Source organism: Solanum verrucosum, unplaced genomic scaffold (genome assembly GCF_900185275.1).
Source record: "Solanum verrucosum unplaced genomic scaffold, falcon-dt-bn FXZP01000094.1, whole genome shotgun sequence".
NCBI lineage: Eukaryota > Viridiplantae > Streptophyta > Magnoliopsida > Solanales > Solanaceae > Solanum > Solanum verrucosum.
The window spans coordinates 3,198,169-3,220,636 of NW_026019970.1; the positions used below are offsets into that span (position 1 = coordinate 3,198,169).

Sequence of the window (22,468 nt, forward strand, 5' to 3'; positions counted from 1 at the left end):
TGAATGCCATGTTTGGTGAGGTTGTCTTGAAATGTGTGCTTGATAATACCTAAAATTTGTCCCGTTTGTCCAATTGACTAATGTAGGTGAATGATAGAGATGATCTTAGGCACCATTTGTGGAGAGTGAACCAAAATTGCCATTATACCTCTTTGTGACCACCTTGTGAGAGTGTGAACCTTGCTTTGCACCGTTTGAACCTATCCTTTTCTTTGGATGAAACTTGAACACATATGACCTCTTTCTTTCTCACCTAATATCATCATGAAACATTGGTTATTTTGAATAGACAACTTAGGACAAAAGCCTAAGTTGGGGGTGTGGTGAAAAAGGAGGACAATCAAGAAGTTTGAGAAATTCGCCCTTGAAGGATCATGTTGAAAGAGATAGAACCCCTCCACATATAAACAAAAGAGAGAAGTGAAAAAAAAGAAATTGAAAAAAAAGAAAAGAATTGTTGAAATAAAGTTTGTACAATGGACAAAAGAAATGAGGTATCCAATGGGTCATGCTTAAAAGAATATATGGTGGATTGAAAAAATCAAAAAGAGTGAAAGAGAAGGAGAAAAAGTGAAATGCAAGCCATGCTTCATAAAGATAGAAGTCACTAAGCCCAAAATGATCATACCTTTACCCTCAACCCCGTTACAAGCCTTGAAAGACCTTTGTGATCTTGATTGAGCTTAATGTCATGTTGATAGAAAAATACGAGAAAGCCTATTGGGAAAATCATCCATGTGTTCATCTTTGATAGTGTGAGAATTTTTTTGATTCCTAAATTCTGAAATTTTGATGAGCTTTGTGTGAGAATGGAATCATTCTTGATGTGAGGGCATTTGGATACTCTTGTTGAGCTTGAATTTGCATTTGAAGCAAACATTGTGAGCTTGAATTCTATTTGATGATGGCTAGTCACAATTTGAAACTTGTAGTGCACAATTGAACATTGCATGGGTAGATTGAACCTCATGTACATTCATGTTAAGTCTTGATTAGCACTATTTGTAGACATCTCTGTTGAACTGATTGATCTTGTATTTTACTTGAGGACAAGTAAAAGTTTAAGTTGGGGGTGTTGATGAGTCATGAATTTCGACTCATTTATGGTTTAATATTCATAGTTTTAGTGTCATCAATGCCTACTTTATGCTCTAAACTGATGTTAAAATGCTAATTTGCAGCAATGAAGGCAAAAGAGCATGGAGAGGACATTACTGGACAAAAAGGAGCAGAAAAGCTGAAGAAAAGCAAGGCTGGGGATCGCCAAGACCACTCGGCAAACCGCCGAATGGTTCTACAGCTCGCCAAAAGTTTCAGAGGCCAGCCTTGGGAAAATGCCATCTCGGTAATGAAAATTGCAACTCGGCGAAGCGCTGAATGGATCGGCGATGGTAGTTCCGATCGTCTAAAGTTATAGTTTGGAACTGATAAATGGGAAAGCCAAGACGGTGATGGAAAAGCACACTCGACGCGTCGCCGACCTGGTCATCAACACACGACTTACTCCGCTGATCTGTTATGAAGCTGAAAATCTAGAAGAGTATAAATGCGATTATTAAAATACGAAAAGAGAGTTCTTCCAGTTCCAAAAGTTCCTACACATTCTAACTCTGTTTTTTTATTCATATAAAGCCCTGTTTTTAGTAATTTTTGAGTAGAATTTTGAGTTGGGTTTTGACTTTGAACTGATTCCAAGCATTGTGAAGACTTGATATTTGTTACCCAACTTATGGAGAACATAGTTGGTAACATTTTATTGTTTTTTATGATGTGTGGCTAAAACCCCCATTCTTAGGGGTGTGATTATGTGATTAAATGTTCTAATTAGCGTATGAGTGTTAATATTTACTTATTTAAATGTTAATTTGAAGTGGGTTTGATTGATAGTTGTGTTTTAATTTATGAATTGTAGTTCCAAATGCAGTTCTAACTTAGTATTCTAGGTTTGCTTGAGAAAGAGGTTTTAGAATTAAAACTATCAAATGATGATTATAGTGATTGAGTTATTGTTGATTCAGCTTGAGAAAGTGAATCTAAATTCGATCCTACCAATCTAGCTCGAGAGAGTAGATTAATTGAGGTTTTTGGCTGTTCATATTGTTATGCTTGTCAAGGTTCAAGAGAACTCGCTTGATTCGTGGCAGTTGATCGAGAGATAGCTATTACATCTAAAGCCTAGCCTACTCACTAAGATTTAACGTCTTTTAGTAGATAATAACCACCCATATAGCGAAATTGGCATTTGATCGATTACATCCCTAAGGATCCCCCTCTATTTGATTACTACCCTATTTTCGTAGTTGTTAATTACTCACTCTAATCCCCCCATTTGACAGTAGTTGTTAGCCCTTGAAATTTACTTTAAATTGTTTCGATAATGTTTACTTCTACAAATGACTAGAACACGCCTTTTACTTCGTAATTGAATTCTCTACCGTATCACTTCCTGTGGGATCGACCCCAACTCTTCGTTGGGTTTATACTTGATTGTGAACGCCTACACTTAGAATTGGATGAAGTGTAGTTGAGCGTTATCGACGTTTTATGAATTCAAAGATGAGCTACTTCTTACGGGTTATCGTGAATTCATATTTTACTCTTAATCATTTGTTCGGACTTAAACTCTTAGTTCTTTGATTTTGGGTTTACATCTCCATATTCTAAACTACGTAGAATTTTGATACACGCCTTTCAGGTTCTAGGAGAGTTATTTTTCACAAGGGTGTTTGACAATGATTTCTCAATTATGAAACTTGATTTTATTGCTTAAACTATTAATTTAGTGTAATGACTCAGAAGGTCATTTTTAGAATTTTTTTCATAAAATTATTGTCTTACCTCTCCCGAGGGCTGCCAAAGTCATTTCTAGTTGGTTTGTGAAATTGATTTCAAGTTTTGAGTAAAAAGTTGTGACTTGTGGAATTTTAGAGTTTTGAAAGACTTAAGTTATCAAAAAAAGTAGTTTTTGATGTCATTTGAAGTTTCGAGTCTTGGAATGGAGTTTTGTTGATTTTGATCAGTCTCATAATATGGAAATTTGTCTAAGAGAGGCATCAATTTCAGATTCGAAGTCTTTTCATGGATTTGAGGTCCTAAGTTGGAAATTATTGAGATTTTAGCCTGTGAGTTGACTTTGGTAAACATTTAAGGTTCGGATGTTCGAATTGGATTTCCGATGGTTCTGTTGGATTTGGGGAATGATTGTAGGCCTAGGGGGGTCTTGGTTGAATTTTCAAAGGTCCCGAGCTTGATTTAGCCTTTTTAGGCATTATATTTGTTTATTGTGACTTTCATGGTTTTCGGATGAAAGAAACCCTAGATTCATACTTTGATGATTCTAATAAGTTCGGAGCGTCAAGTTTGGTCGAGTAGCATGTCTAATTTGTGTGTAAGGGGTTTTGAATTAATCCCAAAGATCATTTTTGTGAATTTTGTGCCTTATGTGATTTTCTATTGTTGGTGTCTTATGATCGTTGCATTCGTGGAGGGACTCCCGCGTTCGCGGAGGGTTAGAGGTTTGCCCACTACATTCATGGAAGGTCGGGATTGCTGACCTCCATATTTGCGGAGGAGCTCCTGCTTTCACAGAGCATTTAATTAACTAGGGTTCAAGGAGGACTCCAGTGTCTTATTTGAAAAGTCGGGATTTCAACCAAATCTCCACCATTTTGACTTTTCAAGCTCGGTATGGTGATTTTAAAGTGGATTTTCAAGAAACTTTGATTGGGTAACAAATTTAAACTCCCCTCCATTGTTATTCATTGATTATTGCAAGATTATATCACCTAAATTTCTATTTTGAATTCAAACTTTGGGTTTTTCTTCTTCAAGAACTTGAGTTTTAAGAAGAAATAATGATTTTGGGTGAAATACAACTCATTTTTTGAAATGGTTTTCACTAATGGATTCCAAATGCTTTGTGTAACATATCTAAGTAACAATTTTTGATCCAAACCTTATTTTTGGAATCGAGTTTTTGAGTCGATTTAACCCTTTTTTCAAATTGCTTGATATTGGTGTTGTTAGTTTCGAAATCTCATTGTGAATACTTATTTGACTAGATTGTCTTGATTTGGATATCGTTCGAAAAGGAAAATATCAAGTCTCAGATTGATTTTGATTGATTAAGGCAAATGAACTTCTAAACCTTGTTAGAGTTTGTAGAATATTTAGAATCCTCCTTGTTGTATATGTTGGAGAGTAATGAGAATGAGGTGATGAGGTTAATTTGTCAAATTGAATAACCTTAATGATAGAAAAAGGATTAATGAAAAAGACAACGTGTTGATAAAGTTGTATTGAATAGTGTGAATTGCCTTGAGTGTTGATATTAAATTAGTGGTTGATAAAATGCTTGATAGTGTTGTTGTGGATGCGAATTACTTGACTTTTTCATTTTCTCATTATTGTATGAACATGCCTATTTGCATCGGTTTTGGAATACTATATGAGATGTAGTGTAATTATGTCGAGGTCAGTTCCGACGAGTGTTATTGATACCAAGGTCTATTTTGGTTGGTGTTATTGATATCGAGGTCTATTTCGGTAGGTGGTATTGATGCCGAGGTTTGTTCCAACAAGTGATATCGAGGCCGAGGTTGCTTCCAACAGATACATGGATCTTGGGTGTTCCCCACGGATCTCAATTCGAGAATGGTGATTGATGAATTTAGTTATTATGATTAATGAATTTGATACTTGTGATTGATGAACTTGACTATTGTGATTGATAAACTTGATACTTGTGATTTGATGAATTGTAACTATTGGACTATGATTATGAAATCTTGTGAATTGTATATCGTGAACTGCTAGGTTGGGTTTTGTAGTTGTGGTGGTTCGGTTGGAATGAAAGAAGTTCTCATATTTTAGTTTAGCTTTACCTCATGTTTGGTGGGTTGGTTCTGAGCACTGTATTCTTTGGTACTCACTCTTTGCTTCTATATTTGTTTAGGTCATGAGCCCAGATCCGCGTGATTGTTTTTCTTCTTTCTTCTTCCGAGGCTTATTGAGACGAATTAAGAGGTAGCTGCTTGTCATCTTGGAGGTCCATCTTGTTGCTTATTTATGTTTTTGTTCTATTCTAGAAACAAAGACGTTGAGACTTATTTTTTATCTTTCAAATTTGTTATATTACACTAGTGGCTTGTACACGTGTCAACTAGGTTTTGGGGGTAAGTTTTTCCGCACTTACGTTATTAATAGTTTATTTTCTGCATTTCTTTCACATTATTTGGGTGTTAGGTTGACTTGTCTTTGTGAGATAAGATGAGTGCCATCATGCCCATTTTTGAGTCGTAACAAATGGTATTAGAGCCCTAGGTTCATAGGTCTGACGTGTGTACAAGCTAAGTTTAAGTAGTGTCTCGAGGATCGGTACAAAAACATTTGTACTTATCTTCGAGATGATATAAAGACTGTTAGGGAACTTTTTTTATTCATTCTTTCTTATAAAGAGTGGTTACCTTCGCTAGTACTGAGTTGCCACGTGTCTTTTTGACAGATGGCGAGGAGCCGAGCTTCTATTTCCACTAGTAGAGGGAAAGCAGTCCCCAAGACAATTGTTGAGACCCCAGCTAGGGGGAACATGTCATGCTCGTGGAGTGACACCAACTAGAGATTGTGCCTGTGGAGCGGCACCATCTAGAAGCCGTGCTAGAAAGATCTCCCTAGAGCCACAAATTGAGATTAGAGAGGACTAGATTCCTCTTGAGTATATAGTAGCTCCTTTGTTTTAAGATACATTATTGAGGATGCTGAGTTTTTTAAAGAGCTTTTCTTAGGGTCTTGGTCCGACAGGCAATCCATAGGATTCTCAAACGAAAGGTAGGGGCTTAGACCCTAGAGAAGCGTCAGGCTAAAGTTATTCAACCACCAGTGGGTCTCGCACTAACAATCAAAGTATAGTTTACTCCTGAGGTAGTCCTGGCAATGGATAATCAACTTATATATGAGAGGTTTCAGAAGATGAAACCACCTCAATTTAGGGTGGGAAGAGTCTGACCACGATGCCTAGAGTTACATCATAAAAGGATGTGGCACAAAAAAATATATGCGGTCAGTATGTGGAATGTATTGAGTAAGTAAGGGATGCTAGCATACATAAAAATGGCCTAATCAAGGTAGGGAAATAAGATTTCCAAGATCATATACATAGTGAAAGAATTGAAGAGAAAATAGTTGGAGTCCATAAGTATCATTTGAATTCTTCATTTAAAAGTGCGCGCACACACATACACATACACACGCACGCGTGCACGCGCGCACACACATAACACACACACACACACATACACATACACATGCACGTGTGCACATGCACACACACAAAGCACACACACACATACACATACACATACACACGCACGCGTGCACACACACACACATATATATATACATATATATAGTTGCGTCTAATTCATTACCCTTACATTAAAATATACATAAAATAACATACTTAACATGAACCATACAAAATTAAGAACATACCGTAAAAAGGTGCATAAATTGGAGAGTTTTTTTTATAACCGACATACACTTGTGAGCTCATGATGTCCAACTTATAATGCAGTTAGAAGGGATACCCAATACCTTTCCAGAGTACGGAACCTATCAATCTATGTGGATCCACTAACCTGAGCCTCTCAGGGCTAAATGAAGTTGTCTGAAAAAGCGGTATACTCAAATACTACGGTGGCACATAATTATAGGACTTAAATTTTCTAAATTCTCATCCTCTTGGTGCTAAGTAATCCTCCCAATATATATATATATATATATACACAAATTTATTAACTCTGACAATTATAAGAATATCCATCTATCTGAATCATATATAAGACTAATGTCATGACCCCCATGCTCAAGTGGAAGTGAAAGAAGTCCGAGAGAGAAGAGGCTTTGCACCATCAACACATGGGAGGGATTTTGAATAGAGTTCAAGAAGGCTTTCTTCCCCAACAACGTCATCTATGAGGCAAAGCACAAGTTTAGGGAGTTGAAGTTGACATGTAACATACGAGCATATGTGAAGAAGTTCACCACCCCCACACTTTAGATTTCCAACCTAACAGATGAAGATATGTTGTTCCAGTTCATGGATGGGCTACAAAATTGGGTTAGAATGGAGTTGAAGAGCTGACAAGTTAGGACTATTGATGAAGCCATCACGTTGGCGAAGCTTTGATAAACTTTAAGCATGAAAAAAATGAGAAGAGATATAGGTAGTCATGACCAATGTGGGGGAGATTGTGGAAAAATGAAGGAGCAACAAACACATCCCAAGAATCATAACACCTATAAATCTGATGGCAAGAAGTTTGGACGTCAAAGTGATGCTGAGAAGAATACACAAACTACAAAGAGAAACAATTGCTACATATGCGGTGGGACACATTGCTATGCAAGATTCCCTGAACTAAAGCACCTTGGTGTATGCCATATTACGTGAATAAAGTGATAAATATGCACAAGAACTAGGGCAAGGTTCGGGCGCAATGCAGTTGGGCCTGATTGGACTATGCAAAGTTATTGTAAATCAATCAAAGAAGCCAAAAGAATACAATGCACAATATGTAGACATCATGATCAATGGACAACTGACTCGTGCTATGGTCAACACAGGTGAGGAGGCCTACATTATGACCAAGAGCACAACAACAAAGTTCGGGTTGAGTTACAGTCCAAGTAATGCCCACCCCAAGATGGTCAACGCACCACTGACTCTCGTGTGAGGATTCACTCATGGAGTACGAATCACGCTGGGAAAGTGGAAAGGTAAAACAAACTTTACTATCCCTTTTTTACACATCTTTGACATAATTCTTGGGCAAGAGTTCTTCCGAAAGTGTCACACAATAACCGATCCTTACCTCTAACGACTCTTGGTCATGGAGCAAGAAAGATCATGTATGGTTCCCCTGTTCAAGGTACCAAAGATGGAAAGACAAATTCAACTATCGGTCATGTAGCTCGTGACGGGCCTTAAGAAAAAGGAGTCAACATTCATAGCTACCATTACGAGTGTGACTAAAGACAATAGTGCTAAAGGGACTTTCTCACCATGTATAAAGAGAGTTTTTGAAAAGAATAAAGACGTGATAACTGAGGAGTTGCATAAACTAGCCGTGCATGCGAAAAGACAACATTTGATTGTTCATGCAGAAGCAATGCACTGCGATTGTCGCAACATCGGGTGGGGGAAAGTGTCATGACCCACCACTTCATCATACCACTTAGGTTCCACGTGGCATAAAGTTGTCCATGTGGCAGACTTACATTGGAAGAACAATAGTTCTTGGTGGAATATTCTAGAAATATAGGGATAATTCCTTGGAAGACATAGAATTCCATGGATTTGCATGGAAGGTCCTTGGAATCTTCTAGTTGTATAGAGAATTCTGGACTAGGGACTTGTACATAATTAATATTTGCAAATTAGCCTCTAGTGAGTTGTATTAATAGAGGGACAATCATTTGTAATGCAATGAAGCAAGAAAAATAAATCTTCAAGTCTTGAGTAATACAAAAGCCTTTTAAAGCAATTTTCTTGTGTCTTTCTTCATTCCCTTAGCGATCTAGTATTAAAAGGCTTACTTGAGCTTGCAATATCCTAAAGATTCATGAATGAGTTTTCAAGTGCCGCACAATGTGCTTAGTAGAAGTCTTAAGGCCATACCACTAAGCTGAAAAGTCATATCTAAAATAACCTGTACTGAGATTAAGATTCATATCATGCAAATTTGCATACTTGAAATCCATAGAGGTTTAAATTACTATAGAAGTCATGATAAATCAGTACAATGTGGTTTTAACGGCTAAAATAAATAAAAAAGAAAACATAAGCTTGTGAGGAAAATCGTAGTTCTTATGAAAACCCTAACTTTTCTTGCACACAATTTTACAAAATTCTTGAATTTAAAATATTTTAGGTATGAGAGTGAAGGGATACTGTCATTCAAGTCTTACGTACCTGAGAGAATGAGATTTGAAAGAATAACTTGTTTGAAAGACTTGAAACCCTAACTTTGCTTTTCTTGTAGTTTATTTTTTCTATGTTTAGGGGGTTGAGAGTGCAGAAGAGAAAGGAAACTAAGTGCTTGATGTAATATATTCCCCTAAGAAAAGTTCAAACGTCGCGGCTTCAATTTAGGAAGAATGAGAAAAGACTTAGACAACCCTTATTTAAAAGTTGTCGAAAACCTTCCACAGACCATCTACAGTACATGGTTTGATCTACCAGTCGTAGATCTTATCCATGAAAGTAAGGATGAAATTTTGAGTTTTTGAAGTTCATTCTATAGGCCCAAATTACGGCGCATAGTTGGATTTACGACCCATAATTATATCCTTGGAAATCAGGCCCAAATAAGTTTTAGGACTTTATTTTACGGAACCAAATTATGGCCCATATATGGCTTTACCACCCGTAATGGGGTCCGTGAAAATCAGACCAGAAAATTCACTCTCTGAAGTTGATTTTACGAGTTCAAACTATGAGTTGTACTTCAATTTACAATCAATAAATGAAGTTCGTAGTTTTCAGACTCTGAAAACTCTGCTAGGGTAGTCTTTGGTAAAACAAAGTATACTTTTTTACTCCTAACTCTGATTGATGCAAACTTTGTGGCGTTGGAAAAAAGAATCAGAGAAATTTAATTTGATAGGTTATGGGCCACCTAATTAATTATATGTTGAGATATATGATCATTTGAATTTGACCTTTGCAGGAACTATTGCGAAAAAATTAGTCGGTAGGAAGGTTTTGAACTCGAGTTAGTATTAGAGGTCTCTTATAACCCTAAAACACTTCCCACTCATAGAAATGAACCTTAATACATAAGCACAAGTAGAAATTACCTGATTCAAACTTATATACTTAGACGAAAGATTTGAATTTAAAAGAAGAGTTGTGAGGCATTACAAGTGTCTACTTGCAAACATGGTGTGAGGCATATTTTTCTGGGTACCTGGATCACTAGAAGAAAATTGAATTTTAGCGAGGAAAAATTCAGTTGTTGAAATTTCAAGTCTAATCGCCATAAATCAATAACAATTGAAAAAAAATCCAATCATCATCACGATCACTAAAAGTCTCAACGTTAAAAGTTAACAAATCTGGTCGCTAAAGATCTTATATCGACAACAAAAAGCTCCAGTCGTTATAGTTTCTTTTTAGTGACCAATTTTTCCTTTACTACTTGTCCAATTTCCCTACGCTAATTTCCATTTAGTTATTTTACAATTTCATCGATAACCATTTGTAACAACCATATTTCCTTCAAGTATTGTGAGATTTTAATAAATATATTCACAATTTTATATATTTTCTGTGATTATCAAATGAAAATCATTATTTCATAATCTTTGACACATCTATATATATATATCCACGTTGTTCGTCCAAAACAGAACCAAATAGTCAATACTAATATAATTTTTTTATTGTCAATTACAAAGTACTAAAGGTTCACATCAATAAAATCGAAAAAAGATAAAGGTATAGTGTATGCACAGAATGACAACATTTTAATCCACCCAACTTTAGTTTTAGTTTTAGTTTTAGTTTAAGCAACTAAGCTTTAGTTTCTCATCCCAAAATTGCTGATGAGATAATTGCGATTTGGAAAATAATGTTTCATCTGAAATGCAATCAAACTTTTCAACTAATTTGCAATCTTAATTAATTGATGATTACTGTTGAGTTGAAATGATTGTAGTTATGTACAATCAGATAAAGCTTCAAAATCTGGTACATTACAATTATTAGACTATGGTGACACAAAAGAATTCTGAAGACATTCGTCTTGGTTTTCTAATTTGTGTAGACATACACGTACTACTTAGCATCCTATGTGTCAATTTGCATTCTACGTGTATTATGCCATGTGGGATGCGTGTCTTCACTTGTTCAACTTCATACACGTTTAAGTGTCTACTTGTGCACACCCATATTAGACATTATAGATGTCAGATGATATCAAATTAACCGACATATTTATGTATTACGCCTTTGGAAAATTTAAAGTTTGGACTTCCAGACATGTTAACATTTTAATGTAGGCAACTTATTGTGATCAAAACTAGTCAAAATAGTGTTGTAAAAAAGTTGTTAAAATAAACTGATTACAAATTATAGGTATCGTGATATTCTTGATTATAACCTAAGATCCACACATTCAATCTTCATTTTCTTTTTAGCCATCTTTAGTATACAAAACTATACTAATTGATTAATTTGAATTTTTTATATGCGAGCAAAAAAAAGGAGACAGATCTGGAACATTCACGTTAGATAATATCATAAAAAACATCTAACACTTAATATTAAAACGTTCCCCGTTTTATAATTAAGCTCAAATTTCTGATTAATGGTGTAGGAATTACAACTATTTTATTGTGCCTTTAAAGGTCCATTCTTTCAATATTTACGGATTCAACTACTTAGCTATTACGTCAATTTCACTCCCGAGTTAGAAGGTGAGTTGAAAATTTAACCTCAAAGGGTTCAACCTCAAAAAAATTAGTACTGAATGTGTTTTTATTTTTGATATAGATGGAATCAAATATATTAATTATAATTTTAGTGAATATTTATAAATAAATTTTATGTTTCGTACTTAAAGTATTATGTTAAAATAAACCTATCATCACAAAGCTTTTTTTTTTATCAATTACCCGGATAGGTTGTGTTGTATTAGCAAAAAAAGGAGTAGAGGGGGGCTAGACCCGACCTCAATACAACACTGATCAGTCACAAAAATTAGAAGACTTACAAAATCTACTATAGAGCCTTTTGGAAATTTATGAAGAAGAAAATAACTAGCTTACAATTTTTTTTTTATCTATCATATTTGCTCCAAATACTAGGCAATTGCCATTTGTCCAGTAGAAAGAGACCTTTAGCTTGTCTAGGGAGATTGGAATAGAGTTGAGTGATGAGCATCGGGTGACAAGAAGAAGCCAACTTTGCTAAACAATCTGCAATTTGATTTTTCTCTCTGAAATAATGTTTAATTTGCATTTGCACTCTAATTTTTTTGATGACGTTGATGGAGTCAATGACTTGTCTCACTTTCTTCTATGTAACTATATCATTGGCGAGCATATTGACTATATTCATGGAGTCAAGTTCTAGAATAAAATTAGTGTATCCATGTCGGTCACAACATTTTACACCATCGCTGCCCCAACAACGATTTTGTCCAAACAAAATTTTTCTTTGTTCTTCAAAATCAATGCCGGCAGCGATTTTGTCAAAAGATTTAAAAAAAAAATTTGAAATAGCTGCAATAGTAGCGATTTTCTTTAAAAAGTTTAAATTTTTTTAAATTAAAAAATCGCTTACTGGGCAGCAATTTCATTAAATTACAAAATCAATAGAATAATATTGAAGAAATTAAGTTGAAACCAAGCATGTGCAATCACTATTAATCATTTAAGCAAATGGCAGTACAAAACACTTCAAGGCAGCAATATATTTAAAATGCAAAAATTAAATGACATCGCTGCCTTGCAAGTGATTTTAAAAAAATTAACTATTAAAGAAAATCGCTGCTATAGCAGGGATTTCAATTTAAAAAAGTTTTTTTTGTTAGAAAAACGCTGTCGGGGCAGTGATGTTAATTTTTTTTTTTTTGACAAAATTGCTGCCGGGGCAGCAATTTTTATGTTTTTAACGAAGTAACGACGTCAATTTTGTCAAAAGGAAATCGCTCAGGAGCGATTTTGCCCTTTTGGTTAAAAAAAAATTGATGTGCCCTTTTGGAATTTTTGGTATTTTTTTTTGCCCTTTTGACTTCGGACTCGACTTTATCTGCCCCTGCCTCTGTTTGAAGCTAGGAATAAAGCGAATTCAAAATTTAAAGCTTATGATTTTTTTTCAATGATCTCAAATTAATATATAATAAAATCTTTATAAATATTTAATGTATTTATTGACACATATATAAAATTTGATTGAATGGATTTTTTCAAATTCGTGACCTCATTAGTTACAAACTAAATTCACTTTCGTGGGGAGGGCTTAGGACGTTTATCAATAAAGCTGAACTACTCAATTTGTCCAACTTTATGTAATGTTGTTTAATTTAATTCGGAGTTTAAGAAAGAAAGAAAAAAGATTTTTAAAATTTGTGGTATAAAATAAATCATAGATGTTTGTGTCATTATAAATCATCTCATTAAGAATAAAATAAACATCTTAAAGTGTAAATATTTCACTAAAAAAATTGTCATATAAAATGTTTTTCACCGAAAATATTTTCTTGCAAAACAAGTTTAACTTATTTTCTAATGTTTTATAAGGAAGAAATTTTTTATCCCAAAAGCATTTTTATATTATCTAGTAAAATATTATCGAAGCGGAATGAGAAGGGGAGTGGAGGTTCGGGGTAGCGGGGGGTTAAATGGTCAAAGGGTAGGGTTCGGATGAATTGAATGAGTAGGGACTAGACAGGGGGGTTGAATGGTCAAGTGGGGGTTGGGGGAGGGTTGAATAAGTAGGGTCTAACAATAAACTTAAAATGTCAGTTATACAACTTAGTTTCTCTACTTTCATTAGGAAAAAATATTTTTCAAACATTTTGTTCAACTGAATATAATTTTTCATAGAGAACTCCATTGCAAACACAATCTAATTCCATAAAACAGGAGATATATAGTTACTGAAATTGAAATTAAATTCTTACCACTTACCGACACCTTGCTGATTCCTTACAAAAAGGGTAATCAATTTGTAGTTATTATTTTGAACTATATTTGTTGAGGGGTTACCATCAAGCAGACAGATCATTAATTTGTAATTTATTGCAATTCAAACACATTTTCTTTTTTCACATGTAGAAATTTAAAAGCTGTAACCCTAGTTCCTCCAATAATCAAATGCCTAAAATAATAGCGCAACGTGAGTGGTAAATACTTACTTGCACACAACATATTCACTCTAAAATATATAACTTAATTATAGTTAAGTGATTTAATATGGTGTATGTGTATATATTGATTAAGTCATAATACATAAACATGCCTTTTAAGTTGGCCTTAATTGACATCTTTGCTCTCTAATTTTGGACGTGCACAAGTAGACATTTCAACTTGTATAAAATTGAAAAATAGAACATGATTAGTCCAACGTGGCGTTCTACGTGATAATTTTGTGTCATATGTGGTGTTTTATGTGTATTATGAGTCTATGGCACGTTGGACGCATGTGTCTATTTGTTCAATTTTATACAAGTTTTCATGCCTATTTGTGCACATCCAAAATTGAAGGACATAGATGTCAACTGAAACCAAATTAAAAAACACATTTATGTATTATGCTATTGATTAATCATTATTAATAAATAATAATCCATTTATTGACTTGATATTATTGATATTAGAGTAGGAGACTAGAGTAAATTTTGTACCAATATGGGGTCGCATCTGCATGGAAGTAAGAAAAAGACAAATCCTTGAATTATAAAGTTGTTATGTAATAATTTAAATTTTATGCTCATTCTTCAAAGAAAAAAAAAAAGATATGGAGAAAACCAATTGTCTAACAAGTCTAGTAGTTCTAATACTTGTCCTGCCATATGTAAATGCAACCTTGTCAAGGCCAAAAGCTGCAAAGCACTTTGTGTTGGTTCATAAGGCATGTCATGGAGCCTGGTCTTGGTACAAAATTATAGCATTGATGAAATCTTCAGGGCATAATGTCACAGCTCTTGACTTAGGTGCTTCAGGAATTAACTCGAAATAGGCCCCCGAAATCACACATTTTTCTGATTTCTTGAGTCCGTTAATCGAGTTCATGACTTCTCTTCCTGCACATAAAAATGTTGTTCTTGTTGGCCATAGCATTGGTGGTCTAGCCATTTCGAAAGCCATGGAACTTTTTCCAGAAAAAATTTCAGGTGCTGTATTTGTAGCTGGTCTAATGCCTGGTCCAAATATCAATGCAAGCACTGTCTACATTGAGGTACCAAATTTCCATATTCCGATATTTAGCCATGAGATAATATGTTATGCAATGCAGTGATATCTAAATATACTTCGTTATAGTTATGCAATGCAGTAGTATCGAAACTTGATAATCGTGTTATATACGGTAAGGGGCCTTCGAATCCTCCAACCTTCATTTTAGGTCCGAAGTACTTAGCAAGTAATGTTTACCAACAGAGCCCAATTCAGGTAAGAAAATCATAAAACAAATTACATATTTATTCAAGTACTTGATTGCAACTTGAAACTGATGTAAAATTGGTTTATTTTTCTTTCTTGGTGTTAGGATTTGGCGTTGGCTACTACACTAGTAAGGGAAATATTCTTTTATAGTGTGGAGGATGTTTCGAAGGAGATAATTCTTTCAAGAAAAAAATATGGATCAATTAGGCGAGCGTTTGTTGTTACTCTGGAAGATAAACTTCTAAAGAAAGAATTTCAACAATTAATGACTGAAAGAAATCCACCTGATGAAGTGAAAGAGATTCAGGGTGCTGACCATATGGTCATGATGTCTAAGCCGCATGAACTTTTTAAATTTCTTCTGAGATTTGCTGATAAGTGACTAATTCACGTGTCTGTTGCATTTGTATGACGATCTAAGTTCTTTCATGAAAGTCCTCCCAACTAGTTGATTTGATGTTCCAATCATTTTCTTCAAGTGGTTGATGTTTTCTTTCATTGTAATATTAGTGTTTGGAATTGACATCAATAAACGACTTATATTTCCAGTAATTCCTAGTTTAATTTTCTGTATTATCATTAGCATTAGGGAATTTTTCTTAGCTTAAATACGTGTTTATTTGGATTGAATAATTAATTTTTTCTTTACAAATAAATAAGTACATTTTTTTATTTAAATTCAAATCAAAGCTTCATTTTAGGCTTCAAGCTCAAATTCATGTTATACGTCAAGGTGACTTGATATTCAGGTCAAATTCAAAACTAATAACGTGATGTCACATGTTCAAATGATATAACAATTTTAGTCAAACTCAAGAACCAGTCAAAAGCCGTCAAGTGTCTAAAATAACATGTCTTAGCCAATCACAAGCAACCTTATCTACTCCCTACAATTATAAGATCAGTTACATAATTTTCTTGGGGATATTCATGAATAAGCATTGGAGGAAACCCCAACATCGACTACATAGCTTTCTAAAGAAGTGGTCAACCATCACGATCCGAATCTATATCTTAAGTGTGTGGTACTATGAATCACAAGTATACTCAAGCAAATCCTTAATATTGACGTACAACTAACACTTAAACTAACATTCTATGAACTGCAAATGGAACCTGAAACATAATTAATTAACTAGGCAAAATGCATACTATGTAACTCCATAGGATGACCAAAATTTCATGCAAAAACTAAATAACTAATGTCTGGACCAAAGCCTTTACTAATTGGAGTGAAATGAAGTAAGTTTGTGGAACATGGCCTGTAACTATCATCAAAAGCAATCTATGTTTAAAATAAGAGTTCTAACTACTTACTACTTTATGAAGTCTCCGAATGAGGAGGACTCACCAATTGTTGACGAAAAAAATTGCAACCCGCCTAGCCATGAGTGCGAGAGAGAACATCTGAATTTACATCATACTCCCTCTGTCCCTAATTACTTGTCCACTTTTGAATTGACACACCTATTAAGAAAACAATAATTGATATAGTAAGTTTACCATTTTACACTATTAATTATGAAGTGGATGAATAAAAACCTTTATATATTCAAGAAGTTCACAGGAATACTCCTATTAATTATAAAGTGGATGAATAAAAAAATTAGGATATTCAAGAAGTTCACATGAATACGTGAGGAATTCCAACAATCCTTTTGGGAAAAATAACTTTTACCAAAGATCAACAACACAAAAGAATTCACAAGGCACAACCTCCATTGTTCAAGATTTGAACTAAAATCAAGAACTACGTTAGAACTCTTTGAATACAACAATTTCGTGGATAATTTCAGATGTATGGTATAGTGTATGCACAGAATGACAACATTTTAAACCACCCAACTTTAGTTTTAGTTTTAGTTTAAGCAACTAAGCTTTAGTTTCTCATCCCAAAATTGCTGATGAGATAATTGCGATTTGGAAAATAATGTTTCATCTGAAATGCAATCAAACTTTTCAACTAATTTGCAATCAGATAAAGCTTCAAAATCTGGTACATTACAATTATTAGACTATGGTGACACAAAAGAATTCTGAAGACATTCGTCTTGGTTTTCTAATTTGTGTAGACATACGCGTACTACTTAGCATCCTATGTAGCAATTTGCATCCTACGTGACATTCTACGTGTATTATGCCATGTAGGACACGTGTCTCCACTAGTTCAACTTCATACACGTTCAATTGTCTACTTGTGCACACCCAAATTAGACGTTATAAATGTCAGATGATATCAAATTAACCGGCATATTTATGTATTACGCCTTTGGAAAATTTAAAGTTTGGACTTCCAGACATGTTAACATTTTAATGTAGGCAACTTATTGTGATCAAAAGTACTAGTCAAAATAGTGTTGTAAAAAAGTTGTTAAAATAAACTGATTACAAATTATAGGTATCGTGATATTCTTGATTATAACCTAAGATCCACACATTCAATCTTCATTTTCTTTTTAGCCATCTTTAGTATACAAAACTATACTAAATTGATTAATTTGAATTTTTTATATGCGAGCAAAAAAAAGGAGACAGATCTGGAACATTCACGTTAGATAATGTCATAAAAAACATCTAACACTTTATATTAAAACGTTCTCCATTTTATAATTAAGCTCAAATTTCTGATTAATGGTGTAGGAATTACAACTATTTTATTGTGCCTTTAAAGGTCCATTCTTTCAATATTTACGGATTCAACTACTTAGCTATTACGTCAATTTCACTCCGGAGTTAGAAGGTGAGTTGAAAATTTAACCTCAAAAATTTAGTATTGAATGTGTTTTTATTTTTGATATAGATGGAATCAAAGATACTAATTATAATTTGAGTGAATATTTATAAATAATTTTTATGTTTCGTGCTTAAAGTATTATGTTAAAATAAACCTATCATCACAAGGCTTTTTTTTATTTTTATCAATTACCCGGATAGGGTGTGTTATATTAGCAAAAAAAGGAGTAGAGGGGGGCTAGACCCGACCTCAATACAACACTGATCAGTCACAAAAACTAGAAGACTTACAAAATCTACTATAGAGCCTTCTAGAAATTTATGAAGAAGAAGAAAATAACTAGCTTACAAAAAAAATTTCTCAATCATATTTTGTAACACCCCAAAAAATTTTGAGCTAAGTCTCGAACTGTTCTTCATAGTGAGTGAGATTTTACCAAGGAATTAATTTTTTTTTAAGTGTTAAGGTCACTAGATGTAGCACCTTGAGTTCCAAAGAGAACTAAATTAGAAATAGCAAAATCTGAAATTTTGCAAGTTGAGCTAAGTATGAGTTTTGGGTTAACTTCAAACGACCATAACTCCTAGCTCAGGATGAATTAGGTGTTCTACCAGTTACCGTAGAAAAGACCTTTGAATTATCTTTCCAACGCCACCGAGTTTGCTAAGTTTCGAGGTCGGATGAGGGAGATAAGACCCTTTGAAGTTAGGCTGTCCAGTTAAGAAAAGTTTGCCGGAAATAGTGAGGGGTATTTTGATCTTTTCCTTACCCAATCAGATTTAATTCGTTTTTAGTAATACTAGTATACGTGCCCGCGCGTTGCGCGGATGATTTAAAATGTAATAATTTTATAATTAAAAATAACTAATAAAATGTATAATGCACTTAAATAATATATTTAATTTATTGTAATAACAATATAATAATACAAATCATTAACTTGTGTATTTGAGCAATATTAAATTAATATCATTAGTACACAATTTAATTTATTATATATATATATATATATATATATATATATATATATATATAATTTATTCTTTTTGTGTAGTTTGAATAAAAAAATTATGTTAATAATTTATCAATTCTAACCTTCCATATGAAATATTTGATATCATAAGACTAAATAACATGTTGAAACATTTTATATATGTTTATTCAAATTTAAAAGATTCAAAATATTATTTATTGTAGCCCACCATGTGTTTGATAAAATGCCCATTTATAGAATTCTTAGGAAATGGAAGGTCCAATGTACGTCCTATGAGTCGGATGGTTATATAATTACTGAAATGATGATGAAATGGACACATGTATATGATTTTCTCTATATAAGTGTTGTGAGTCGATCAAGCCTAGCTCGGGGGGTTGTAGGCCCGGGTAACTGTATCGAGGGGTTGGTACCTTGGTTGCCTAGTACGGGGGGTAGTAGGCCCGTATAACCATATCGAGGGGTTTGTACCTTGGTCCCTAGCTCGGGGGTGGTAGGCCCGGGTAACCACATTGAGGGGTTTGTACCTCTTTCGCCTCTCCATGGGGGTGGTAGGCCTTGGAAATACTATATTGATGGTCACTCTCCACACATGTACTACGCCCCACTAAATATGATTTTTATGTAAGCATCATTATACATATCATCTCATTAATATGCTATCTATCGGGTATGATTATACATTTTGCCTATGATGTCCATCTATTGTTGCATTGCATTGCATCCCATATACTTAGTACATTCAAACGTACTAATGCATACTCTATGCCTACATGATGTCACCATGTAGGGAACGGAGCATCGCTTGACCATCCTCCTCCGTGTGGCCTCCATTCCGGGGACGTTGCTTATGATCTCTTGCTATGTATAAGAATTTTCCTTTTTAGTTATGTGTTGACTATGAGGGTGAGCCCGGTAGTTTGTCTTAGCCCCCGCTAAGTAACCATGTTTAAAGGTGGTGTTAGACAAGATGCTTGAGCTTGACTCATCTATGGTATTTATGTATCATTCTCTTTTTCTCTTGCTCCCTTAGTCCCGACTTCCCCTTGATTATGCTTATCGCTTATGGTCATTTTAATTGCTTCCGCGACCAAGGATGTGTAATGATATGCTATGAGGCTTGTTTGGGGTTCCTTCAGGTTCCCCATTCGCCGGTCACGTCTAGGCCCTAGGCTTGGGTCGTGACACTCCTCAAAATGATGCAGTTGTGTTTTTGAAATTTAAAATTATATCTCATTCTAACAGTATAAAAAAACTGACATGTGTTTTTTTTTTTTTTTAATATTTCTTTTTAAATTAGATTTTAAATACTGAAATTTGAAGATTAATTGTAGTGATGACACATATGCCATTTTTCTTTATATATAGATAGATGTGGATGAGATGGTCTATTATCAATAGGTTTCTGTATATAGAAAAAAATGGTTCTATTTTTTTTTATGTAAAATTTATTATGCAGAGGTTTTATTTTCTTCAAATAAATTGGCAGTTTATATTTTTTAGATATTTGTAATTATGGTGCAGAATGATTTTTTTTTATTTTCAAATAAATGACAAATGAATTTGAGTTTATTTTAATATATTGTTAAAAGTTATGTCGTAGAAGTTTTTTAAAGTTCCTATTTTTGGTCTTTGAATTATTTTATTTTATTTATTTTATGTATGAAATATAGTCTATTAAAAGAAAAGGAAAAAAATCTTTAAAAACCTGCTCATTTTTTAAAGGAATTTAATTTTTAAGTATTTTGTTGTTACTTGCACCTAAAATTTAGCATCATTATCTATATATCATGTATAATTTTAATTTTAGTTTCAATTTTAACTTTTATATTTTTAAAATTTATTTTTAAAAAAGGCAGTTAGCATTTTATTAGGAACAAAAATATTCATTTTATTTAAACAAAAAAAAAGATTACTTTAAAACAGTTTTTAACGTAAACAATTTTTTAAAAACTGTTTTTAATTTCTGTTTTTTTTAAAATGTTTTGTTATTTAAATTGTTATTTATTATTTAATATATCTACAAATTTTGTGGTGTTGACACGTGTCACTTTTCTTCTCCTTCTATATATAGATAGATTTTAAGGGTCTAATCCTATTAGGTTCAATTTTATAATCCTAAAATTAGCCTAGGGTTTTAGTTGAGAGAAAAGAAGAGAAAAGAGGTGAAAAGAGGAGAGGATCAAGCGTTGGTCGAGATTCTTGCGTCTTGATGCGGATTTTCGCCATGGGTTTGACCACTAAGAGGTATATAAGCTTCCATAGTATTGAGTTTGTTCACCCACACACCAAACATGTTATTTTCAGCGCAAAATTTCATTCTTGAATTTGAAAGATTTGAGCTCTTGAAGTTCATTCTAAAACTTGTTGTGTTGGGCTTTGATGATTTTCTTGAGATTAAAGTGAGTGTTTTTAGGGCGGTATTGAGTAGATTAGAGTGTACTTATGTTAAGTAATCGAATCCAAGTGATTGGGCAAGAAACCATTCGATTCTAGGCGAAATAGGGTGAGAAAACGAGCAAAGATTTCGTTGGATTTTTTGGGTTGGGGGCTGGCGCCCCGCACCATCCATAGCGCCAGGGTCGATTGCCCTTTCCAGTTTGTCGTCGGTTGCCCCGTTTGAGTTCGTTTAAAGTGCACCTTCACTCCTTTTCGATTCTAACTACTCTAAGCTACTTCTAAACACCTAAAATAATTCCTAACATGATCATAACCTTGAATTCATAATTCAAATTCAAGGTAGAGTTAATAGTTAAGTTTTGAGAATTCTTTCGAACATTCTAAGAAAGCTCCTTTGAGTCATTTTGTTGAGTCTTCTACAACTTCTAGTAACTTGTTTCAAGACTCGAGCAAGTGAGTATGAGGATGAAGATAATGTATTCATGAGTCTACCTTGTCATCATGAGATCCTCCATGACATGAACCAACACTCTTGAATTCATAATTCACATTCAAGAGAGAGTTAAGAGTAGAGTTCAAGAAAAGCCTTTGAGTTAATTTGTGAATTCTTTGAGATCCATGATTGATTTGAACTAAGTTTTGAGGAAGTAAGTAACAGAATGAGAAGAGTTGTATACATGAGTTCCATGTTATTATGTAGACCCTCGAGTCGAGTCGTTCATGCCCATAACTTCCGCATGAACTCCATTAGTTGAGTACCTTTGAGAGGAGTAGTATCTTCAAGTTCTAAGTCGTGAGTATTGAGTTCCTAATCCCCTTTGAGATTATAATCCTAATCATGGGACTATTACCTATTACCCATGAAGTCCATGAGTTGAGTTGTTCATGTCCATAATTCCGCATGATCATTATAAGTCGAGCAGTCTTGAGACCAAAAAGTATCTTTGAGTTGTTGAGTAGAGTAGTTCATGCTCATAAATTCCTCATGAAACCTCTGAGTTGAGCATTCTTGAAGTGAGTAGTATTATGGAAGTTCTTGAGTTCCAAGTACTGAATTCTATCTATGGTTATTGAAGACCTTACATTGAGTCGTTCACGTCCATAATTCGGCATGAACCATATTTTAAGAAGTCTTTTACAAATGTTTAAACTTTGTTTTATGACTTAAG

General features: G+C 33.9%; 1 pseudogene; it reads left to right on the forward strand.

Moving 5' to 3' along the window:
* Nucleotides 1-14,524: 14,524 nt before the first annotated feature.
* On the forward strand, nt 14,525-15,553 carry LOC125817032 (methyl jasmonate esterase 1-like; annotated as a pseudogene).
* The last annotated feature ends 6,915 nt before the right edge of the window (nt 15,554-22,468 follow it).